Source organism: Sminthopsis crassicaudata, chromosome X, assembly GCF_048593235.1.
Source record: "Sminthopsis crassicaudata isolate SCR6 chromosome X, ASM4859323v1, whole genome shotgun sequence".
Taxonomy (NCBI): domain Eukaryota; kingdom Metazoa; phylum Chordata; class Mammalia; order Dasyuromorphia; family Dasyuridae; genus Sminthopsis; species Sminthopsis crassicaudata.
The window spans coordinates 31850307-31867217 of NC_133623.1; the positions used below are offsets into that span (position 1 = coordinate 31850307).

General features: G+C 39.3%; 1 protein-coding gene across 2 annotated transcripts in view; it reads right to left on the reverse strand.

Annotated features, from left to right (window-relative positions):
- MTM1 (myotubularin 1) overlaps positions 1–16671 on the reverse strand; it is a 95415-nt gene extending 78744 nt beyond the window's left edge. Inside the window, exon 1 of one of the 2 annotated variants that reach the window (XM_074278509.1) lies at positions 16419–16671. The gene's annotated coding sequence lies outside the window, so the exon portion shown is untranslated. Of the gene's footprint in view, positions 1–16385 lie in introns of both variants that reach the window. The other variant, XM_074278511.1, reaches the window with a different exon arrangement.
- Between the last annotated feature and the right edge of the window lie 240 nt (positions 16672–16911).

A 16911-nucleotide genomic window follows, 5' to 3' on the forward strand; every position in this document is an offset into this window, starting at 1 on the left:
ACTTGCAAGATGAGGTACACTATGATTCTGAGTCAGAAGAACTTTAGAGGCCATCTAGCCTAAGTCCCTCATTTTACAGATGAGGAAACTGAGGCCCAGGGAAGTGAAGTGACTAATCTGAGATCTGCAGAAGCAGGATCCAAATCCTTGATCTCTGACTCCAAATCCTGTATATTCTCTTAAGGTCTCTTCCAGTTCTAAAAATCAGTAATTGCAGAACTGGGTTCTCATCCCTCTTCTATAGCCCACCTCATTCTGAATTGCTCATTCACCCCATGCCATCTTATCTCTGAGGAACTAATGCCCATTGTCCACTTTTGTCATTGCACTTTGGGGTTGGAGCATGTAATACCAGGCTGATCTCTGGACCCACTAGAGTCCTGCTAGATCCTTCTTACTACTATCCTTGTGATACTCCTCCCATAATATTCTGTTCTTTTCCAGATGAGAAAGCAGAATTTGTCTAAAGAGGGGATGGTGAAGGATCTGGAAAGTATGAGCAATGACTGAAGGGACCGATTTGGAAGGGATGAGACAGTGTACTCCAACACATATGAAAGAAGAATAATGCTCAGTGTAGCCCCAATGAAAACTAGAATCAATGGGTAGAAATTAGGAGGAGACAAATTTCAGTCCCAAACAATGAAGAACTTACTGACAATTAAAGCTTTTCACAAACCGAGAGGGTCCGTAAGCTCCTGGTCCTGGAGATGCTCAAACAAGGCAGTCCCTTGTCAGGCCTTTTAGGGAGGGCATTTTCCCAGAAGTTGTACTAGATGACCTCTGGGATCCCTTTTAATCCTCTGTCACATCAGCTTCGATAGTAAGGAAAGCATGATGGCATAAATGTGTCATTCATATAGCACATTAAAGTTTGCAAAGCACTTCACACATATTATCTCACCAGGTGCCACAGGTATTATAGTGCAGATTAAACTGCGGCTTCAGAAAGGTGAAGTGATTTGTCCAGGGTCACCCAGATCAGAAGTGTCAGTAGCAGAATCTGAATCTGGTTCTTCCCAACTCCACATCCTGCACTCTATTGATGATATCAGAGACCTTCGATGTGGGGATCTGACATGATGCCAAGTGGTGTGTGATCAAATGGAGGGTGGGAAGGGGGATTCCACCCCACCCTGTGCACAACAGCCAATGGGATCTGCCTCTAAAACTGGTATATCTTATCTCTTTATATCTTCTCTCTTAATACTCCCCTAACTTTGGCCCCTCCACTGTGAAGGCTCCTAACCGTCTCCCTTCTGTCCTAGGCTTTGGCTATTTAGTGTAGTTATAAAGCAAATGCCACAAGTCATCCACAGTAACAGCTACACAGATGCCACTGGGAAAATCATCATAATGATCTTTCCTACCTCCTGCCCCCAGATCAGCTGGTGGTTATGGCAATAGCCTTTTCTAATTGGTCTCTGTCTCAAGTCTCTCCCCACACTCCTCCATCCCCTACACAGCTGCCAAAGCTATTTTTCTAAAGCAAAAGCAGAACCCAGTAACAGACATCCCCTGTCCCCACCAGTTCAGCAAAATCTAGTAAGTTTTGAACATACACTCTTCCACTTGGCATTTAACATACTTAACTACCTGGCTACAAACTGCCTTTTCCGACTTATTATTAGTTATTCTTCCCTTTTCCGTATTCTCTGGTCCCCACCTCTTCAACAACCAAGAAAAGAAAGTTCTCAACATCAAAGTCCTTGGGAGTAAGGGGTAAGGGTGGGGAAAAAGGGAACAGGCATTTATTAAGTACCAACTACTCGTGTCAAGCATTTCATAAATATCTCATTTGATCTCCTTAACAATCCTAGGAGGTAGGTGCTATTATTATCCCCACTTTACAGTTGAGGAAACTGAGAAAGACAGAAGTGACTTGCTCAGAGTCATATGGCTAGTGTCTAGGTCTAGATTTGAATTGAGGAATCTTCCTGATTACAGGCCCAGCATTCTACCCACTGTACTAGCAAGCTGCCTTGGCACTGCCAAATGGTTCAACATCAGAAACAGATAAGATTTTATCAGAGGAAATGACATTAAAGAAGGTGCATTACCATCCACTTTGCCACAGCACCCTAAGGACCAAGGTACTTTTTCCAATTGTCTCACAATTGAAACCACCTTTACATGTTATCTCTCCCATTAGAATGTGAGCTCCTTGACAAGCAGTGACTGTCTGCTTTTCTGGGAAGCAAGGAGGGTGTATTGAGAGCAGGGATGAGGGTCTGGCATACTTCTGAACGATGAGGGGATCAGATCTTGGTAGTAGTAGTTTAAAAATAGCAAGCCATTTTTGAAGGAAAAGTTCCTGAACATGGAAGGGGTGCGTTTCTGGGTGATGGTGAGATCAGGGGTGATGAGCATCCCTGCGCAGGGCTGAGGCAGAGTGGAAGAATGAGTCATGGCAGTTAAACAGATTGAGAAAGTGGGAAGTTAGGGGACTCAGAGGAACATCAACATGTACCCCTTGATGAGGAAAGGAGTTTGAAGAAAGGAAAGACTATGAACCAAGAAAAAGGAAGGAGAATGTCCTGCAATCAATCATTTATAGCTATCAGAAACTAAATTAAGGTATACTGCTATCTATTAGCAGAACCACATTAAGAAAAAAGGAAGGATGTATCCTGGAAACTTAATCCTCAGTTGGAATCAGAGGCCATTCACTCCTGCTTGTTATTGCTGGATTGTGTTCAGTGACACACAAAGAAATATGACTCCTGCTGAAAAGTTCTCAAGGCAGTGACTTATGACCTATTACTCGCTTGTTGTATTGGGTGTTTTTCAATAAAAAGTAGCTTAAAAACAATTCATCTGCAAGATCACATTTAATAACCATTTATGAACAGATATTTACAAGGTCACCTTACTGCCTCAAGGACATAAGGATTTAAAAATTTTTTTAAAAAAATAATGTGTCATATTGAATCGCATTGCTTTCAGTAAGAGAAATATTAATTCTATTATATATTTACAAGAAAATCATTTCTGAACCATTAGTAAAATGAATTTTTGTGTCATTAGTGAAATAAACATTTAAAAATTTTCATCTCATTCTTTTTAATTTCTATTTTTGTGTATGTTTCATAATGTATATAACCTATTAGTAATACATGTTTATAAGTTATATAAATTTTATATATATATATATATATATATATATATATATATATATGTAGTACTAGACTAATATGTTACTAATGTGTACTAATATGATACCTCTGTTGTGGGATTATGTTCAAAAGTCTTTTACTGTTGGGATGCTGGATTGAAAACATTTGAAGCACCCATGCTTTGCGGCCTCTGCACACAGAGGCATGACAAACAATTACAAAAAAGGGTCTTGTTTAACAAAGCTATTTCCTCATTACAGCACTGGTAATGCAACAGGTAGTGCTGAGATCAACTCATATCGTGATCTCAAGGGGGACCAGAGAAAAGTCAGAATATGGTACTACCACAGGTAACAGTTCCATCAGCAGAAAGAAAATCAGTACCGACATCAAGTACAAGAAATATTCTTAAGCCTTGACCAGCCTACCATTACCCAAAGGGGCAAAGTATTTGGTCAGGTTAGTATGAGCCTAGGAAAACAAAAAAGCAAAAAGATCTCCAGGCAAGCATGAAGCAGTAAGCTTTTAAATGTAGAAACCCAGGCTTCTTCAAATTGGTGATATATTAAAGGAGAAGGCTGGATCTCTCTCAAGCTTCTAGTTTTACTGTCCAAGAAACATGCACGACAAGAATGAGAAATGGAAAAGTGCACCAATGTTTGCCTGTCTGGGTCAGAGAAGCAATAACACAGCCTGTTGATATTGTCTGTGATGCAAGTATGGGTGAATACTACTGGTAAAGGGTCTGAGAGTGAGTTAACCACAAAAAGATTCAAATCTTGCCTCTCATAATTACTAGTTGTGTGTCCCTAGACTTGGAGTCTCAGTTTCCTTATCTGCAAAATGGAGGCAATAAAACATCTAAGACTATGAGAATCAAATGAGATAACAGATGTAAAATATTTTGCAATCCTTTAAAGCAATCAGGCAAAAATGGGAGATTGTGAAGTCTCTTGTATTCATCTAATATTACCGATTCTGAAAGGGCATGGCAGATCAGGAAACAAGGCCAGCTACCCTTATTCTTCTATCCTATTCCTCAGGTAGAATAGAGGCTGTTGAAGGACAATGATAATGTTTGCTTTTGTCCATGTGATACCTTGTATGAAATAATAAATACTGGTGATCATCTAGTCCTTAAGTTATAAATGAGAAAGCTGAGGAGGAGGGGGGTCCACTTGTTTGTCCAAGGTCACAAAGGCTTGCTGGACTGGAGTTCTCACCATAGAGGAAGCTGTACCAGAGATCCAGAAACCAAGAAATAGCTCCATTTACCAACCCTGACATGGAAACAGCAGCAAAAGCCTATGAATAATAGTAAGTTAAAAAAAAAAAGATGGGAAACTTCAACACAGGCTCATTTTTAGAGAAAGAACACACTTCAAAAGATTTCTCTAATTCAAGATAGCCTTATAACTCCTCCTCCTCCTCCTGTTCAAGCCTTATAACTTCTACAGCTGCTAGCTCTGACTCTAGCTACATTTACTGTCATATACCCTGGTCATGAGACCAAAAGAAGAGACAAAATGTCTCCTAATTTACCTTTGGCCCATATCAGCAAATATGACAGCGGCCCAAACATATGGCAACTTTTGCTGGGAACAAATTTAATTCATCACTACTAATTAGAGTGGGACATGGGGCATCCACATAGAAAGCTCTGGGACATTCACTACAAGTATTTATGGTATCTCTAGGATATCTAAAACCCAAAGTAACCTGGAAGAGCGCCAGATTATTAGTGTTTTGGCAATTAAGACATTAAGTTATAGATTTACATTGGTAAAGGTTCTCTACCAGGCTGAAATCACGTGGGTCTTCCACCAATCCATTCCAACCTTTCACCTTAATTTACAAATAACACCCTATTCTCAAAGTGATGGGCAATTAAACATGGAAATGATTGGTGATACAGAGGAGAGGGAGATGAGTGCTAGGAAAAGATCTCAATAATGTACTATTAGAAATGTAAAAGAAAATCACCTTCAACTGGAAAGTCTAGGGTTCAGGTAAAGCATTATGGAGGTAAAAGCATTATTGATCTGGTTCATGATGATGGGGAAGGGGGTATTTTTTTCTAGGCACTGAGCTAAGAACCATGAAATAAATACTGAGAAGTTTAGAGGAAAAGTCAATCAACCCTCAATGATTTTCAAAAGCTATATACTGGTTATCTAATAAGGAAGAAGAATCAAGCTGATAAACACAAAATGGCACACACAATTTTGTAGAAAAACTGGCACTTGGTTTTGTATGCGAATTGGATCATGAATAGAGAATCTCAGAAATAAAGAACTACATAAAAATATTGTAGCAAAATTCAGAATTCATTTCTATTAAAACTCTCCCCAAAATACAGAAATGGAAAGATCCTTCATTAATAGGATTAAAAGCCTAAAGTTAAAGCCAAGAGCTAGCAATACTGGCAATGACGAACCAATGGAAGTTTCTCTAATACAAACATGGAAAAATTAAGGATGCTCTTTCTCCCCACTATCATCTGACACTGTTCAAAAATGCTAGTCAGATCACAGCCATCAGACTGGCAAAGAGAGGCAAAAAAGGAAAATGATGATATTAGAAAAGCTATAGGAAAATAGACACATGATTTCACTGTTGGTGAAGCCATTCTGGAAAGTAATTTGGAACTATGCTCCCAAAGTCATTAACATGCATATCTTTTGATCCAGATATAACACTACTAGGCTTATACTGTATTCTAAAAAGATCAAAGAGAGAAGAAAAGGATCCATCCATACAAAAATATTGTAGATCTTTTGGTAATAGAAAATTTAAAATATGAAATTAAAAGGGTACCCATCAATTAGGGAATGGCTGAAAAAACGATGGCATATTTGTAAGGAAATATTATTTTGCCATAAGAAATGATGAAAAATATTTTTAGAGAAACTTAGGAAGATCTGCATGAATAGATGCAGAGTTCTGTGAGCAGATTTAGGAAAACAATTTATACAATAATAATAACACTGTAAAGACAAACAACTTTGAAAGACTTATAAGAAATCTAATCAATGAAATGACCAATCATGATTCAAGAAGCATGTTATTCACCTCCTAATAGAGAGGTGACAGACTCAATATGAAGAATGCTTTGGACATGGCCAATACAAGACTTTTCTTTTTTGCTTAACTAAGAGTATTTGTGTTACAAAGGTTTTGGCTTTTCTTTTCTTTTTTTTTTCCAACTGGGGAGAATAGGCAGTGAAAGAAAATTAATGCTTGTTAAATGAAAAAAATAGTTTTTTTTAAAATGTTAGCCAGAGCAATCAAGAGGAGAAAATCAGAGGCATAAACAGAAGCAATCAGGAGAGAAAATCATATCTATTTGCATATGGTTTACTTAGAAAACCCCAGCAACTAGGTGAAGAAAATAAATGAGAAGATTAATGGCTTTAGTAAAATAACAAGATACAGAATAAAGTCTCAAGAATCATTGATATTTCTATGTAGAATAACAAAACCTAGAAAAAATGCTAAGAGAAAGAGAATTCAAAATAAATACAAAATGTATAAGATAATCTGAGAACTATTGAGACAGAGACAGACTGGCAAAGTGGATAGACTAGTCTTACAGTTCAGAAGTAATCAGTGGCTCAAGCAAGCAGCATGTTCAATTTTGGAGTTGCTGATCACCAATAGGACAGGAAATTTCTACAAAGGGAGTTCCTCATACTGATGAAACCATATGTCTGGACAAAAAAAAAAAATCCACCACCAAAACACAGGATAAATAGAAGACTGATAATATTTATTGAAGCGCTTACTATGTATTAGACACTGTACTGAGCATTTGTATAAATTAAACTATAAAATACTTTTTAGAATAAAGACATATCATCAGAGAGATATTCAGTACTCATGATTGGACCTTGCCAATATGGTAAAAATATTGATACTAATTCAATTTATAGATTTAGTGCCATGCCAAATTACCGAAGGGTTACTTTGTGGAACTGGACAAAATAATAACACACAGTTTGAAAACAAAAGGTCTTTCATTTCAATAACTTTTAGAAGTGGGAACAAAAGGAGTGCAACATGATCAAACCTCAAACTACATTTTGAAACAGCAGCAATCACCAAAAAAGCTTTGGTCCTGGTTAAAAACATACACCAGAAAAGTAGATTGGTGGAAGAGACTAGAAAAAACAAGAACTAGAAACAATTAAAAACAATAGCCCAGTGTCTGCTAAATACAAGAACATAAATTACCAAGGGAAGGACTCCCTATTTGGCAACAACTGTTGGGAAAAGTGGGAAGCAGTTTGACAGATTAGCATCTTATGCTATATCCCCCAATAATCTCTGAACAGATAAGCAACCTAAAAATAAAAAGATAAATCATTTTTAAAAAATTAAAGATGACAAAGGAAATACATCTCATAGCTATAGGCAAGGGAAGAATTTTTAACTATATGAGGGAAATGATCAGAGAAGACAAAATAGACAATTTCAATTATATAACATTAAAATATCTCGCACAAACAAAACCAGTGCAGACAGAATGAGAAAAGAAACCTTTAGATGGAGGAAAAAACCTTTGTGTCAAGTGTCTTTGCTATAAGTCTGATACATAAACATATAGGAATTGACAAATATTTAAGACCGAAAGTTATTCTCTAAGAGAGTATTGTTAAGGAAACAGCAGAAATGCAGGAGAGTAAAGACTACAAGGGCTAAAATGTTTGCAAAGTCAGATGCTCATCAGTAATTTATATTTAACCTTTGTCTTTCTTTGTCACAAAAGGATCAAATTTTAGGCTAAGGAGATGGGGAAATTATTTTACATCAGAAATTACTAATGCAGAAACAAAAAGCATCAATAAAAGCCTATTTTAAAAAAGAATTAGAAGAAAGGGCAGAAATGAGAAGACAATTACCTAAGAATCATCAAAAGAATCAAGGGCCCCCATTATTGTTTTGATATTTTTGAAGAACTTTTGATAATGTCACCTCACATTCAGAAATTATTTGAATTTGTGGTCTGTGAAACCTTTTGTCCATACTGAAAATTTCCTGTTTTTGGACATTTAAGAGATCTCTTAGAATTATAATCACATGTTCTTTCAGTGACTTGAGACAGTGTCTTACTAGACTTCCCTCTTTCATTTCTGTTCAAAAACAATTTGAAAATGCTTATATTCTTAATCATTTCATCGAGTCTTTTTTTTCCCCCACCAAGTTTTTAAAAGGCAATATTTACTTTGAAGCATTTTTAAATGGAGAGGAGGAAGTGGAGAGAAGGAAGGAACTAGGAAATGAAAAGGTACTACATAGATACATTTCTTTTTTTTTTTTTTTTTTTTTTTTTTTTTAAATCCAGCAACACTGCCCTTTTGTTAGCACTCTAAACTCATCTGGATAAGCTGAGAACTCTGGAAACCAATTATGATTTTCAAAATCCTCAAGAATAAACTGGAATCCTGCAAAGGTAAACTTCTGACAGTCCCCCCCTCCCCAGAACACAAACATGGAAGCTCAGCTCAGATGGCAGCTTCCAAGCATAAGGCTGTCAATGATCTCTGACCTGCTAGATTTGATGACTTTTCAGTCGACATCATTCTTGATCTCTCTGCTGCACTGACATTGCTAAAGCACTATTTTCTCCCCAAGACTCTCTTCTCTGGATTTTTCTACCCTGTTCCTGTATCTTTTCCTAAGTGTCCCTGGTTAGTTCATCATCGATATCATGCCCCTGATTAGGTGTTATATAAAAGTCTGTCCTGGGCCCTCTTCTCTCTCTACATTCTCTGGTGATTTCATCATTTCTCATGGCTTTATCATCAGATGACGATCTATCTAATCAGCTCCCATTTCTCCCCTGAGCTTCAAGCCTCCATTTCCAAAGGGATGTCCTGAAGATATCTCAAAGTCCAAGGGCCCCAAACAAAACTCATTGTCTAGTTCCACAACCCTATGCCTCTTCCAGACTTCTCTATTTTTGTTGATGCCACCAGCGTTCTTTCAGCCTCACAGGTTCATCAAATCCTCGTTCTCATCTCACATGTATCCAACCAATTGCCAGATCTTACCATTTCTACTTCCGTGTTATCTCACTCATCTACCTTCTTTCTCTCTACCATTGTCTAGCATCTCGTCCAGGCCCTCATAACCTCTCTCTCAGACATTTGCAATCCTCTAATTGGCTTTCCTGCCTCAAGTCTCTCCCTACTCCAGTCCATTCCTCACAAAGCTGTTAAAAAGTGATTTTCCTTAAGCATAGATCTGATCATGTCATTCCCTTATTCATTTAATTCCAGGGGCTCCCTATCACCTCTAAGATGAAATAGAAACTCCTCTGCTTTTTAAAGCCTCTACAACCTAGACACAACCTATCTTTTCAGCTTCACTGTACTATTACTTCCCCTCTCGTATTCTAATAGTCCAGCCAAATTTTCCATTTCTCACACACAGCACCCTATCGCCCCTACCTGTGCCTTTATATTGGCATTTCCCATGCCAGAAATTTTCACTCTTCATCCTTGCCTCCTAGTATTTCTCTCTTCCTCCAAGGCATGGTCTAAGTACTACTTTCTATACAAAACCTTTTTGATTTTCTGTCTCTGCATAACATATTTAACTACCTTGAATTTTGTTAGCATTCTTTTTATATTTATTCCTTCTATATTTCCATATGAACTTGTTATTTTCTCTACTAGAACGTAAGCTCCTTGAGAGGAAGAATTATTTTATCACTTATGTTTTTAACGCTAGAGCCTGATTCTATTTCTTAATAAAAGTTTGCTGACTGATAAATCCAGAGAAGAAAAGAAATCTTTAGCAGGATGAAATGGAGAATGCAGGATTAATATATTAGAAGCTAATCTGAGCTTGGATCCCAGTTCTACTTCTTATGACATATTGTCCTCCCTGGTCCTCAGCTTTCTTATTTATGAAAAGGCAGGCTTGGATTCCAGGGTCTTTAAGGTCCTTCTCAGTCTGAAATGCTACGATCCTTGCTATAAAAAAGGATCTGTGTGGACCTGAGAATTAATTTAGAGTTAGAGTTAGCAGTATCAAACTGAAACAGAAACAGGGGTATAAAATACTACATAAGAATCTTGAGGGCCACAGACTGACTTAGAAAATGATATATTAACATTATCTATGTTGTACATATTTTTATTTGATTAAATATTCCGCAAACACTTTAATCTGGTTCAGACCACAATGGGCATTGGAGAGGGTTGTAGATTGCAATGGGGTATTTTGATATCTCTGGCTTACAAGATAATGGATTTGAACTAGTGACAACTAGATTCTTGAAAAGGAATTAAAAGCACACATGGCTGATTTAAAGACTATTTTCTTCACCTATGAATAAGTTAGAAAAATTGACAAAATGCATGGGATGTAATCAATTAAGTGTGTGAAATGAGGAATCTAAAGAAACCCTTTGGTTTGGGTAGATTTCCACTCCAATTTGGCTATTTGCCCAAACCCAATACCACCACCAATAATCCTCACCAACAAATAGTTTAATACAGTACCTGAAGCATGCATGAATGTTAAATAATAAGACTGAAAAATTCAGTTTCAAAGAATCCATTATTTCATTGACAGAAACATTTTACTCTACTGGTAGAAATCAACACCTTCTCATCTTCCTTGATTCTTGTCCCTGCCTCTGTAAATCTTACAAAAAGGAAAACTACTCAGCCCAATAGAGGCCTTCCTAGGGTTCACACGCTTTATAAATCAGAACCAGAAGGGTCTTAGAAGTCTAGTCCAAACTTTTCATTGGTCACAGAGGCACTTAGTGGGATATCTGGGATTTCAATTCAAGTCCTCTGGCTCTTAAGTCCCCTGCCCTTTCCACTAGACTATGGACTGACTTTAAACACCTCCAACTCCTCCCAACTTCTCTCTTAAGGTCTAGGTTATCACTGGCCTCATTCCCCAGTTTCAAAACTTCTCTATCCTCCCCACTCTCCTCACACAGGAAATCACTTGCCAAATTCCATTTCTCTCCAACATTTCTTGCTTCCATCCCCTTCTCCGTCCATCTGCTATGCTTTGATCAATCAGGCTCCCTTCCTCTAATGACCATACAACTCCTCAATAATGTTTTTTATACAGTTCTCTGCAACTTGCACATCCAGATGATCATTGTTCTTTTTAAGCAGCCACCACAGCACACTTTATTCTAATGCTCTAATAATCTTCCTCAAAAACATCTCTGTACCTTCCTAGAGTCTATGAGGTACAGCATAATCTCCTGAATATACTCAACAGTTGCAGATCTTTACCCCTGACAGTGGATTTGGTTTTTGACAAAACCCAAAGGTCAGAGCCAATGTGATATAGTGGAAAAGATGCCACATTTGGAGTCAGGGGACCTGGGTTCACATTCTAGTTCTGTCACTCAGGTGTGACTTTGGATATGCCATTTGACCTCTCCAGCCCTCAGTTTCCTTATCTGTAAATTGAAGAATTAAGTCCCTTCCAGCTCTAAAGATGTGATCCTAAGATCACAGAAAGCCAAGACTGGTGAACAATGTGTTCAGTCTCAGGAAAATAATTTGGGCTCAACCACTTTCCTAGTGTGGCTCAAACTGATTCTGAAAGCAGCCCCCAAAATGGTTTCAAAAATGGTAACATCATTGGGTCAGGCAAAAAAGGCAACCTGTGATTTTGTCACAGATTAGCAATTCTCTGTGACTTACAGACTTAGAGTTGTCTGGAGCACTGAGAAGTTAACTGACAGCTACTGTGAGCTGTTGAATAGAGCCAGAGAAAGTCCTGCAGCTGTGCTGACTAGATACACTACAAACTTATGTTATCTAATCTCCATGGAGGCTTCCATGCAGCAAGAAATCTTTTATTTTTCCCTAACTGATTTTCCGGTCAACTAGGTGACACTGCAGTAGATAGAACACTGGGCTTGGAGTCAGGAAAGCCTGGGTTCAAATCCAGCCTCAGAAACTTCCTAGGTATGTGACCCTGGGCAAGTGACTCGACCCTGTTTGCCTCTGTTTCCTCATTCATAAAATAAGCTGCAGAAAGAAATGGCAAACCACTCCAGTATTTCTATTAAGAAAACCTCCAATGGGATCACAGAGTCGGACACAATTGAAACAAACTCAGCAACAACAAAATGATTTTCCACCACGCTCCCCACATGCATTTCCAGCCTTCCCTTCATACCTCAAGCCTCTAACAGCATCTCCCTTGACATACACTCTTAGGCTCTCGCTTCAAAATTTTTGGAAAAAAATTTGAGATTCCCTAGCAAAAACTCCCTCTTCTCCCCTTCCTCTCACAACCCCCTGAGATAATGATCTTACTCTTACCTCTTCCATACCAGTCTTAAAAAGGTGGTCCTTCTCATTAAAGTTAACTCTATACTTACCCTTGATTCTATCCCTTCTTCTCCTCCAGTAAAATGCTTCTACTTTCATTCACCTTCTCTAATATTCAATCTTTCCCTATCGGTTCCTTTCTCACAGCTTACAAATATATTCAAGTCCCTCCCATTTGCAAAAAATCCTCATTACATTCTATCCTATCATCTTGTACTTCTACTCTCTTTGTCAGCTAAATTCCCTGAAAAAAGCAATCTTGGCTTCTGACTTCAACATTTTGCCAAAACTGCCCTCTCCAAAGTGACCAATGATCTAAAGACCATATGTGATGGTCTTTTTTCAATTCGGGTCCTTCTTGACCCCTCATCAACCTCTTATACCCTTAATCACCCTCTTCTAGAAGGTGTCTTTTCTCTAGGTTTTTGGGAGACATCATGCGATCCAACTCTGTTTAATCTCCCTCCAAAGTTCCAAGCCTGCATCACCGATTTCCTCCTAAACATTTCCAATTAGATATCCTATAGGCATTTAAAATTCAATTCATATAAGACAAAACTCATCTTCCCTCAAAACCTACACCTCTTCCAAATTTCCCTATTAACGTCAAAGGCACCACCATACTTGTTACCCAGTTTTATAACTTCAGGGTCATCCTCACTTCTCACTCATGCAATCACTTAACAACTATTGTTTTTCTACAACCTTCCCTAAATCCATCCCCTTCTCACTCACATAACTAGTACCTAAGTTCAAGCCTTTGTCTTTCCTAGACCAGAGCTGCGTAAACTTTTTTCCCCTGGCAACCTCTTTGAGCCAGAGAGAATGACCCCAGGATATACAAATCAAACATTTGCTGATGAGAAATCAGAATTTTGTGACCCCACCCCACCCCACCCCCTACACACATTTAGTCACATGAACCAGTTTAAGAAGCTGGGACCTAAATGACTGCAACAGCTTTCTCTTTGGTCTCCCTGACTCAAACCTACCTCTATGCCAATCCACCTTCCACATATTTGGAAAGCATGTCAATCTCCTGACCCTCCCCAATAAACTCCTGTGTCTTCCTGTCGTTTCAAGAATAAAATACAAACTCCTCTGCTTGCTGTTTAAAGATCTGTCCAATTCGGCCTCAGCTCCTTCCTACCTTTCTATTTCACTTCTCTCTCTTTGTTGTTTATCCAGCCACACTAACCTATTTGCTGTTCCACTTGTGCGGAACATCTCTCATCTCCACACCTTTGGGTTGTGTCTCTCACACTTAGAATTCACTCCTTCCTCACTTCAGGCACCTTCTGGTTTTCTTTAAAACTCAGTTGAATCACTACTTTCCTCATGAGACTTTTCCAAACCTCTACAGCTGCTACTACACTCCTACCAAAACTATCTTGAATTTATTTTGTGTATATTCTGTATGTGTTGTATACATGTGCATGCATATATGTTCACATACACAGGTATGTATACATCGTCATTGTTCAGTCTTTATAGTCTTGTCCGACTCTTCGTGAGCCCACTTGGGGTTTTTTTTTGGCAGAGGTCCTGAGGTGGTTTACCATTTCCTTCTCCAGTTCATTTACCTATGAGGAAACTGAGATAAATAGGGTAAAGTGACTTGCCCAGAAATACATAGCTAGTATGTTTGAACCCGGATTTGAAGTCAGGGTTTTCTTGACACCAGGCCCAGTGCTCTATGTGATGTATATCTAACTGCTATGTGTGTGTGTGTGTGTGTGTGTGTGTGTGTGTGTGTAATATATATACATATATATATATATATGTATATATATACACACACACACATATATATATATATGTATGTGTGTATATTTGTGTATGTATGACTGTTCTTAGATGGCAGAGACTAATTCACTTTTGTCTTTCCAGGAAATAAGTGCTAATCGGAAGCGCTTAATAAATGTGCTCTAATTGATTGTTATTTCAGCATCAGGGCTTGGATCCAAATTCTCCCGACTCCAAGACTGATTCTTTATCCACTATGCTATAGTGCTTCTCAACACATTTATACAGCAACAAAAAAAAAAACTCAATGGGAACTGAGGCCACATTAGAGAAGGGATATAATCCAAGCCTAGGAAGGTGACAGTCTAACCATACTGTGCCATAGTCCCACTACATTTAGAGCATTACATTCAGTTAGAAGTATCACATTTTAGAAATCTGGAGAGCACCCAGAAAGGGGCAATAAGAAGAGTGAAAGGTCCCAAGAGCGTACAGTAGAAAATAGTTGAAAAAACAACAGATATTTAAAGCAGAGAATGCTTAGGGGGAATGAGATAGCTGTCCTACAGAAGATAAGACCAGTTTTTCTTGACCAACAAGGGCAGAATTAGGAGCAAAGGCATGAGTTAGATTCAGAAATGACATATAAGGAGAAACTTCCTAACAATCAGAACCATCCAAAAGTGGAATAGGCTTGACTCAAGAGGTAGGAAATGTCCCCTCCCTGAAGGTCTTCAAGCAAAAGCTTGACCAATTATTGAGGATGTCATGTTAATTCTGGACGAGATAGTTATCTACCGTCCCTTCCAACTTTAGATCTTTCTAATCATGTTTGCTTAGGGATATATGAAAATAGTTTGGATTTCCTGAACATACAGCAAATTAAAGACAAGAAATTCAGATTATCCTTGTTATTGTATACTTCTGGCTACAAATAAAAGTGTAACTGGGGTAAGAAGAGGTATGAGATAGCAATCATTCTTAAAGTTCTCTCTCAAATCTCCCCTTAATTTCAAGGACAATTTAGTCTCTCAAAGTAAGGGAAAAGCTCACACTCAAAAGCTGTTTTCTTATTTATAGTTAAGTGCAGATTTCCTAGTCTGTAAGTAGGAAAAAAAAAAGGTTTTTCCATATGGATTTGAAGTATTTTAACTTCTAGAAGAGAGGTGACAGGCTTTGTGCACGTTATCTGGCAAAATGTTTGCCCCCAAAACATTATTGGAGCATAGAATTTAGTTAGAAGAGGCCTTTGAGATCATTTAGTCCAAGACCTCTCAATTTGTGTTTGAAGAAATTGGGACTCACAGAATTAAATAGCAAAGCCAGGACTCCAAGGAAGGTCTTTGAACTAATAAATCCAAGGCTCTTTGCATGCCATCATATAATAAGCAACTTCAAAAGGAAAACAGAATAAACCCTAACCATTTTTCAATAGAGACATTGGAGGAGAGGACAAACAGCAGGAGCCAGTGCCCGAGCTTCCCTATTTAGAATACTTAGGAGTTTGTGGAATTCCAGGGACAACTTTCTCTAAAGCCTTTCCACGGGATGAAAAAGTGGTTTCCTGTTCCGTTTTTCTTACCCATTTATGATCTATGAAACACCAGAAAATCAAACGTGTCTGAGCATAAAAGCAACAGGTTAAAGAAATTGTGCTGATCCCCACACCAATAAATACAAACTGATCCCAAGGATGACTGACCAGGAAAACTACAAAGTCAAGAAAAATGCATTCTTTCCACCCACCCTTAGCTACCCCCTCTCATGTCTTTTTCCTCTGAGCTTTCCTTTTCCTTTTCTGGGGACATTGGCTAGGACAGGTGTAGGGAGGCTGAGGGGAGGGGATTAGAAGAGCTCAAAGGGAAAGGAGGACGGAGGAAAAGAAGGAAAGGAAGAAAAAGAGAAGACGTGGGAAAGAGGAGAATGAAGAAATTAAAAGGGAGGAAAAGAAGAAAAGGAAGAAAGGGGAAATTGGGAAATGGAGGAAAAGAAAGAAGAAAGACGGGGGAAAAGGAAAGGAAAAGAAGAGGGGGTCTCGAGAAAGGAAGGAGAGAAAAATATGGAAAGGGGGAGAAAACCAGAGAGGAGAAAAGGGGGCAAGAGGAAAAAGAGAGGAGAAAAAGAAAAAAGGAAAGAAGGCAAAGAAAAAGAGGAGTGAAAGAAGGGGGCAAGCACGTGGGTGCCCAGCTAGCCCGCTCACCCCGGCCTGGGCCTGACAGCGAGCGTTCCGCACCTTGGCGCTAGGCTGCCCGCGCGTGTGTCCGGCCGTCCGTCGGTGGGTCCCGAAAGGGGCAGCTGGGGCCTGTGGGCAGGGAGGCCGAGGAGTCAGGCTGAGGAAGCTCGGGGATCCGCTGCCGCCTCTTCCTTCAACTCCACAGAAAGGAGTGTCCTCGCCTCCCGAGCTGGAGCCAAGGCTGCTCCAGCTGCCTGACGCACCTCGGCCCCGGCCACCGCCACCACTGCTGTTGCCAAGGCTGCTCAGCGCCAGGGGCCTCACTCCGCCCCCTCACGACCCCCTTCCCTTTCCTCCTCCCTTTCCCCACCCCGCCAGCCTCCCTCTCCTCCCCTCCCTCTCCTTTTCCTCTCCTCCCACGGGTTCGCAAAGGGGGTCCTGTCACGTGACCAGCTGGAAAGGGGGGGGGGACGGAGTAGGGAGGAGGTGGGAATCGGGGGGGCGGTGCTGGGTGGACTAAAACTAAGGCGACAGGAAAGGGTCCCCTCCTTGT